Below are 9190 nucleotides of genomic sequence, written 5' to 3'. Positions count from 1 at the left end.
AGCCTCAAGCAGCAATGTGTCAGCAAACTTAAAGCATGGCTGTTCATATGGATATCCTTTTAAATCCAAACTAATGCTCTTATACGTTTTGGGAAAAGAGAGTTTAGCATTTTAAAGCAAGTCTATGTTACCCTCGAAACGAAGATGAATGTTTAATTTGCTCTGGCAGATAAGTCTGGAGCCCCTCTCAATTCAGACAAACCTTGACCAGACCTTGCCCCCAACGGACCAATCACAACTGATTATCACATGTTGGGTGGGTTTAAGATGATGACTGAAAGACTGCTGACTGCTTGAACATAGTTCATTCATTCATCTTCAACCGCTTGTCCCTCTCGGGGTCGCGGGGGGCTGGAGCTGATCCCAGCTATGGGCTATGTGCTGATCAAAGAACATGTTTTTTGTTGCTGTTATTTCCTAGTTGTTGTCAAAAAACTTGTCAGAAGCACATTTTAGCGTACTGCTTAGCTGTAATTTGAAAAAAAAGGACCAAGCACCCGTTAACTTGCATGGGTCGCTAAGCGATCTAATTGTACCCTTAGGCATTTTGGAAATCAAAAATGAACTAATACACCAGACTAATACATTTGCAAATTAGTCTGGTGATTACAGGCTAAGGCTATGCAGATTTTGCATTAAGAAAAACACATTCTTCCTCCTACAAAAGAAAAGTGAAATTCATAAGCAATAAAACATACTTTTGCTTAGTTCAGTACACTCAGGAGTTTTGCACCTAACTTAACTAACTGACGGCTTGATCAGGATCTGGCATCACTTTTTCAACATGCAGGGTATGGTTTACGCAACAAAACTACTTGGTTAGGTTCAGGAGATGATCAGAGTTTGAGTCAAAACAAGAATGTTTTGTTGTTTTTTCAAAATGTCTTTATTGGTTGGTGTGTCTGCCTTGAGGTAAAAAGAAAAACAGACAAGAACAGAAAAACATATCCCACCCAACAACCCAAAACAAGAATATTTGTTACGTAAGTAAGCATTGACGTAAGCAAGCACTAGTCTTCTGGGTGAAAGTCCTTTTGTCTGTTTGATCCATCTACCACACTGAGCTCCTCATGATGCAGACTTTGTCCTTCTTTATACTACTCCTTCTTACTGCTCACTTGAAAGCTTGGTGCATCTCATACAGGAGCCGAAGGGTTCCTTTTATGTCAGTATCCGATATTTAATGCCACTGACCAAGCTACTGTATTTGTCGAGTTGGGAGTGAGAACGGGTTGGATCAGTAGCTTATAATGGCTAATATTAGCAAACCGAACCACAGTGGCTGCTGCTCATTAGCAATTATATAAGCTAAGGTTTTACAAAAACAAAACTCATCCGATCTTCTTACTATTTATTCGTCACCTTCATAATCACTAGATATCAAATAGTTTTACGCTTTATTGGTTGCTTCATATTTCTTTGAACTGGAAAACCCCTTTTTTGTGTTGCCATCACTTGTCTTCTTAATAAGGCAAAATCGCCACTTTTCGTTCACTCAACAATTTTCTCTCGGTCTTTGTTCTTTACTCCATTTTCACTTATCCCCACCATTGCCCTTTTTTACCCTACAGCCAGCCTTTCCCGCTCTTTGTTGCTCCCACTCCCTCACTGCCTCTTAGTCCTCTGATGTTTCAATCGATGAATAAATGATTGCTTCTATTTTCACTCCAAATGCTTGGCCATCACAAGCTGCTTTGCTCCCCAGAAAGAGTTAGAGATAGGATTTGGGAGACAGATGGGAAAAAAAACACACACAGAGAAACATGTTCGGCGGAAGGTCTCGCAGCGTACGACACGATGAGCTGTCATTCAGGAGCTGAATATATTTGCATCTTTAAGCGGTGATTGACGCATCAAGAAACATAGCAGCACTCCCTCTAGTCCCAGTCTACCCCACTACAAACACAGGCATATGCCTGTGAACCTGACAGTTGGATTTCATTTCATCAGTTATTTAACGTTGGCTCTACCTTTTCATTTATGCATCAATGTCTTGTTTTCTCCAGACATAAATAGGTGCGCTAAGCTAATTATATTGTGCATTATGCCACGACTACTGCAGCAGCACTTCTGGGAGTAAAGGACGGACACAGTAAGAGGCTTGACCTTGCTTCGGCCAGCTGTAAGGTGCATCATCCCCCCAAGGACAAAACCACTTATCAGTGATAGAAAGCCTTGTGTGTATGTGCCAACAGGACGGTTGCAAAAATGTTGCACAGCACTGCAATTTACACTTTATATTGCTGCAAAAATTCAATGGCACATTGTCACGACTTTCCAGACACCATATTACATAATTTACCTTTGAAACTGACTCCAAAACAGCGTTTCAATGGCCTCTTGAAGGTTGAGTTATGTATCCTTGAAAACTCTTTTCAGAGCGCTATTAAAGCTGACACAAAGTGCTATTGATATTCTTAACACTTAGCATGTTTCATTTGTGCAGCTGGCTTTGCACTAAACAAGTGAAAGAAGTTGCTATAAATCTATGTAAAAGTATGTCATGTGGCAAAGGGAGAAGTAAAAAAAAACAACACTACAATGCACACAACGATCATAGCACTGGGTTGGCTTATTGATTGGGATCATCATTCATGCTTCACAATCAGCTCCTTGGCTATCAGCTGACTAGTAACAATTATATACATTCAGGTGTGTGACCTGTTTGAATATAACCTGGCATTTCAACATCTTGTGATATTGTTGACTTAAAGTCATAATCCGTAAGATTTGTGATACCTTGTTTCTAGCTGCCTCTTTGGCGGTAAAATGTGATTGCAGGCGAGCCTGTTCTTTCAGAGCACACCATCAGTTTTAGTTTTCAGTTTTTTGTCAGTTTTATAGTCGCTGACAATGTGTAAAAACCAGATTGAACTTCATACCCCGGTTAAAATCAGAGTTCTCATACCCGGGCTAACAGACCTAGAGCACTCCTTCAGTACCCTGATTATTCGCGCATGTAAACAGCGTTCTCGGGTAATCTTCGGGTTTCACTTCTGCGCGTGCAACATGTAAAAAAAAAAAGCAACAATAGAACATTACCTTTAAACCAAGGGAGGACTTTGCAACGGCAAGTGACAAGACTACCAAGCCGGTTTTGGTCGAAATTCTGTCCAAAAGTTGGCCGTTTGTAATTTTGACAAAGTTGAACCGGAAAAAAAGCCGTATTCAGTCAAGCTGTATGTTGGCAGAGTGCCATCTACTGTACCGGACGTCGAGTTACGTCATTTTCCCATTCAACCCCCTTTCATGTTTACGAGGGGAACTTCAATAATCTGATTATTCTCTTAACCGGGTAAGGCCATTTTATTCATGTTACTCAGTGTGTTGCCTTTCAGTCTGTCCCCTATGTTTCCCTCTTACATCAATACCCACACATGTCCCTATAACACTTCTGCCCTAACAACAAGCCTGACTCCGAAGTTGAAAGTTCCCAATCTCCGAATACAAGTAAACGCAACATAACCAGAAGTGATGAGCTCCACCGGAGCCCAACCGCTGTCAGCAGCATCACTTACATGTCGGAGCATTTGCATTTAGGGAGGAAATGTCTCTACAGACACACAGATTGTAATACTCGGCAAAGAGGCAAGTAAGAGTGTTTGACCATTAGTGGGTCATATGATCAATCACCATTATATTAATACATTCTATGATAATGAGTAACTTACAAGTAACAGACACTTAACTAGATGAAAATCTTACGAAATGATCTCTAACTCAGATCTGAAATGGCACTCTCATGCAAAAACCTGCATGTTTTTGCCAGGTCAGATTAAGTAAAGATTTAATTAATGCGTATTCAGTCTTTGAACCAGCTGTCTGTGACCTGAATGACTTATTCAGAGGTGCAGCCTTAATCACTACAGATCACAACCCGGATTTAGATGTTGGTGCCAAGTGCTTGACTCAAAGAGGTCAGACCAATATGCAAATTGCAGAATTTCAGCGACACTACTGCAATATTCAAACTATCCCTCGCTTATTGTTTGGACGGTTCAATGCAGAAATGCAGTTTTAATTGATTTTGAAACCAGAAGTTTCAGACACACTAGGTTTGTTTTCCCCTTCAGTTTTGCAATCCACCAAAATAGTTAAAATTTCACTTGAAAGATATAAAAGCATGATTAATCCCGAACTGTCAAGAGAACCAAAGCAGTAATAACATGTCCACGGCCTAGGACCGGCCCCACACTCAAACAATTACTGTGAGCCCTTTCAAATTTAATGCAAGGTGACACTTAACAACAGTTTTTCAAACACACTCCTTCGTTTACTGTTCCATTGCAAATTTTTCCATTTAGATCCATCACACTGTCAGGGGAACAAAATAGAAATAAAGCCTGGGTCTCTCATTTACATTGTAGCTGGGAGCAATCTCAGAGCTAAAACTATTACAAGCCCAGTGTGGGTTGGAATAACAGCCGATAATAAATCAATAGAACCATAAAAAATAGGACTGAGGGAGGAAAAACAACAGCAATAAAGACAATTCATTTTAATTATTGAGCAATAAAAAAGCAAAGTAAAAAGAGCTCAGATATCCCATTCGCGATTCTCACCGCACTGGTTTCCCTTACAACTTTGCTCTTGTCAGCAATTCAACACCTGCTCTGTCACAAAATGTCTCCCTAATTAGCATTTTTCTTCAATGTATTGTTACCACAAGGGTGTGTTTATGCATACACATGCTGCACAGCTGTGTGTGGCACATATAGACACGACAGCCTAACTCAATCTCCGTGCTGTGTCAAGAATGAGATCACAGTCCCTGTTTCGTGCTTATTACAATGATTCGTTTTCTTTGTCAAAGCATTTTTGAGGGGATGTAAATGCTGCCTGGATTATGTCTACTGGCAACATGTTTGTCCAACAGAGGAAGTGAGACATCCTTATACAACACAGAAGTCATGGGGAAGCAGCAACAAGCCATCTAACCTACTTTACTACCACATAAATCCTTTGTTGATACCTCTACGACCAACACAAGTGATTCCCAAATTAGCCCCTCTACAGGTGGCAGCAGATCAATATATCCTTTGACTGATGAATGACTGGGAGCTGTGAGACTTTGTAGAAGATCAAAACAATGAGCTGAAAGATGCTAAAACACTCCATAGTGCTGAGGGAAACTGCAGTCAAGTGATGATTTGTGAGTTAATCTCCTCCCTTACACATACAAGTTATATGACCCATTGCTAATATAAACATAGTGACTATAGCAACTTTAACCAAGACCTCAATATTTCCTTTGCTGCTTTTTAATGGCTCTAACATAACCATGAAAACATTAATCATGCAGTAGGAAAATAAGTTACATAGGTTTTCCCATTTGTCTTGATTATCTTTGAGCTGTTTCTGCTCCACCTGTTTAGAGTCCAATTCAGCTGATTGGACATCATTTGGAAAAGCACACACCTGTCTAAAGAAGGTCTCTCAGAGCAGAGCAAAAAAATAGAAGCCATGTGGTTGAAGGATGTGCCTGCTGAGCTTGGATACAGGATGTGAAATTTTTCAAAAGTTTGAACAAAAAAAAAAAAAGCACCGAAAGGACTCTCAGACTGAGAAACAAGATTTCCTGCTCTGGTGAAATCTGAACTGTCTGGCCTCACTTCTAAGCGTCATGCCTGGGGGAAACCAGGCACTGCTCATCAGCCATCTAACAGTGAAGCGTGGGGACAACATTATGCCGTGGGGGTGTTTTTCAGCAGCAGGGACTCTGGGACTGGTCAGGGTTGAGGGGAAACTGAACAGAGCAAAGTACAGAGATAATGAAAACTTGGTCCAGAGCACTCACAACCTCAGACAGGACAATGACCCTGAGCAAAGGCAGTGCAGGAGTGGCTTAGGGACAACTGTGAATGTCCATGAGTGGTCCAGCCAGAGCATGGACTTTAACCAAATTGAACATACTGGAGAGACTTGAAAATGGCTTTCCAGCAACTGTCCTTTTCCAATCTGACAGAGCTTAATCCGGATGTCAAGAGGACTCAAGGCTGTAATTGCTGCCAGAGGTGAATCAATGTGATATTTCATTTCTTTTTCCTTTTTAATAAATTTGAAAAATATTAACAAAATCCTGATTTTGCTTTGTCATAATGGGGTACAAGAACAGATTCTGCCTTCAAACTCTCAGACCCTTGACTCTGTGAGGGCTTACTGGGGACTAATAAACCAAAGACTGCTCATGTTTCCCACCATTTTATATATAGTTAATTTAACTGAGGTTCAGGAACAAGACCATACCCCTCTCCCTTCACTATTTCCACCACTCACGCCCCACGACTGAACAAACTGTGTCCCATTAATGCAACACCTGTGTCTCATTAACTCAACCACCTGTGCAACCATATATATATATTCGTGTCTTACCCACTCCCTCTCTCTTCTTCTGGACATGTACCTGGGGGGGGGGGGGTTGATGAAGCAGCACACATCAAGGCGTAACACCATTCTTAGCCACGCTCTCCAGGCAGGTGTGACATCCATACGAGCCTCAACCCGCTTCGCACCATTCATCCCCACGATCGACCCACGTCCTTCATCCCCAGCGATTGACTCCGTTCTCCATCCCTGGCGATCGACCCTCTCATCATTCCCTCGACCCCTCTCTTCATCCCACCTAAATGCACCCTCACCCCACCGGTTATTCCAATTAAACTTCTCCAATATCTTACAATGGTTTGGTCTTGTTAGTAGAACCCCTGTCAAAAATGTGTGGTAATGTATTTATGGGTGCTTAATTTGTGTGTATGCAAACCTTGTCTTATGCTCATGTACTTTGGTGTGCCACTACAACTAACTGTGCCCCTCCAAGCATACACTTGCTTTCACACGTAAGTGGCCACATGGAGCGATGACAGTTGTGCTGGATACAGCATTTTAATACGGGTGGGCTTTTGCCAAGGGTCAAGGTGTGTGTGTGTGTGTGTGTGTGTGTGTGTGTGTGTGTGTGTGTGTGTGTGTGTGTGTGTGTGTGTGTGTGTGTGTGTGTGTGTGTGTGTGTGTGTGTGTGTGTGTGTGTGTGTGTGTGTGTGTGTGTGTGTGTGTGTGTGTGTGTGTGTGTGTGTGTGTGTGTGGTTATGTATTGCTAACAAGCTGTGGTGACAAAATGTGTGCCATCTGTGCACACGGGAGATTTCACACTCATGTTTGAGTTGTGCCAGTATTCTCATCGGAGACTCTGGCCAATCATCACAGAGAAGCAAAGAGCAGCAAGCTCCAGCCTGTGAGCCAGTCACGTGTTCACCACTCTGATTATCAATTATAGTGGCTGTGCCTAATATCTGGAGCCCCGAATGTTTTCTCAAAAGCCCTGAATCTTTTTTACATTTTTGATTTTGTGTCATTCCCCTCAGTATCTCTGACAGGACCAGCGAATCAATGGAGCAAAAGTTTGATTACTGAGCACCCAATATGGCATGTATTCCAATGTTGCAGATGTGTCCATATGTAGGTTCTACTCCAGTAGGGTACAACAAAATAGGTTTTACGAATAAGGATTAGTAATGCTGTTCACGCTAATTCCTATCCTACCTATATTATTTAACCTAAAGGTTGAATATGGAGAATGAGCAGAACACCGACATCTATTCTCTCAAGATCGTAGTCACAACAACAAAAAAATTATTCCAGCATTAGGGTTGTCAGGTTTGTCAGCCTACAGGAGACCGGAGTCTGTTTGAGCTTGTTTTTAACCCATCCCCTCTGAAAAATCGCACCATAAAAAACAAGTATTGCAAAGGGGTTTTACTGACAGTTACCGTTATAGCTATAGCTATTATAGCTAAGTAAACATGAAAGTTAGCTTACCAATCAAGTGAAAACCAAGTGAATGCTTGGCCTATCTTGACTCTTGTTTTTGCCCGTCTCCGGTCACTCAGCTGCTGGGACAAATAATGCCCCTTTCGCTTCACCCAGTGACAGCCTACAGTAGCTCCCCCGAACAACAGGCAACCCTGGCAACGCGCAAAGCCCAAAGCTATTGGCTGGTACAATGTAAACAGAACGTCACAGAAAGTCGTTGTCAAACAAAAATTAGTATATTTGTTCAGACTAAATACATTTTTTTATGAAAAGCGATACTTTCATTCTGTACGCCTCAAAACACGCTTTGAGTGTATTTGTTTTTAAAAAATTTGGCTTTTAATAAATATAGCTTTTAATAAATATTCTACTTACTACTATAGTAACATCAGACGAATTTTGCATTTTTCTTTGTTGATTTGTTGATTTTTTGTTTGTTGATTTGTTGTTGGAGACAGTTGGAGAACAGTTAGATACAAAATAAGGACCCCTTAAGGTTTTGTTCACAATGTCTGGCTCCACCCCTGCTTAATACTTTCTCTATCTTAGGGAATATTGGGTTTTTTTTTTGCATGAAAGTCAAGAAAAGTCTATTAACATATTGTGTAAGAATATAAGCTGCCATTCAGATGCATCTTTTGTAACAATCTGTGAGTGGTGACTGAAATTCTGAATGAATTGCTGTGGCAATGCATTATTCAGTATCGGCTGCTCACCTGGAATGAAACCAAGGGGACAAAATCGTAATTATGTGGGTGATTGAAATTATATCGCAGCGCTGACTAAAAACGACTTGTTTTAGACTATCACAGTGACTCACAAAATTTCAAAATCACCACCTGTCACTGATAAGGGACTTCAAATGGAGCCACACAGATTCCTCACCTGTAAAGAGACTCATTGCAGCTGTGCACTTTAGTGTCATCCCTGATTTGTGAATGTCTCCACCATCAATATCACAATTACTTCAATACCATAAGGGCCTGCTCACATAGAAAGCCTAACCTAGTGTCAAATAACTTCAATTTGGAAACCAATTTAGCAGGGGTTCATCCATTTTACTCAGCTGCTGTTTTGCAGGAGTCGTGTCAATGCAGCCTGATTACTCCGTTTCACCTGACACCACATGTCTCAACAGAGGCAGTGAGAACAGCATTTGATGGAACCGGATCAATACCTCCAGGCAATTTGCTCCCTTTGCACCATCAACACATAATTATGTGCCTAACCTCTCCACCTCAATCACACGTACAGTCTCTGACCTGCACTCTAAAGGTTACTCCACATGCATAAACGCCACACACCGCTCCTTCTCATCTCTTGTGGATCGTGTTGCTTGTCTCCGTCGCCGACTCCCCATCAGATTTTCACAGTTGCTGTCTCT

This window comes from Echiichthys vipera (genome assembly GCF_963691815.1).
Source record: "Echiichthys vipera genome assembly, chromosome: 16".
Taxonomy (NCBI): Eukaryota; Metazoa; Chordata; class Actinopteri; order Perciformes; family Trachinidae; genus Echiichthys; species Echiichthys vipera.
The sequence above is the reverse complement of the archived record's forward strand: the minus strand, read 5'-3'. Positions refer to the sequence as shown.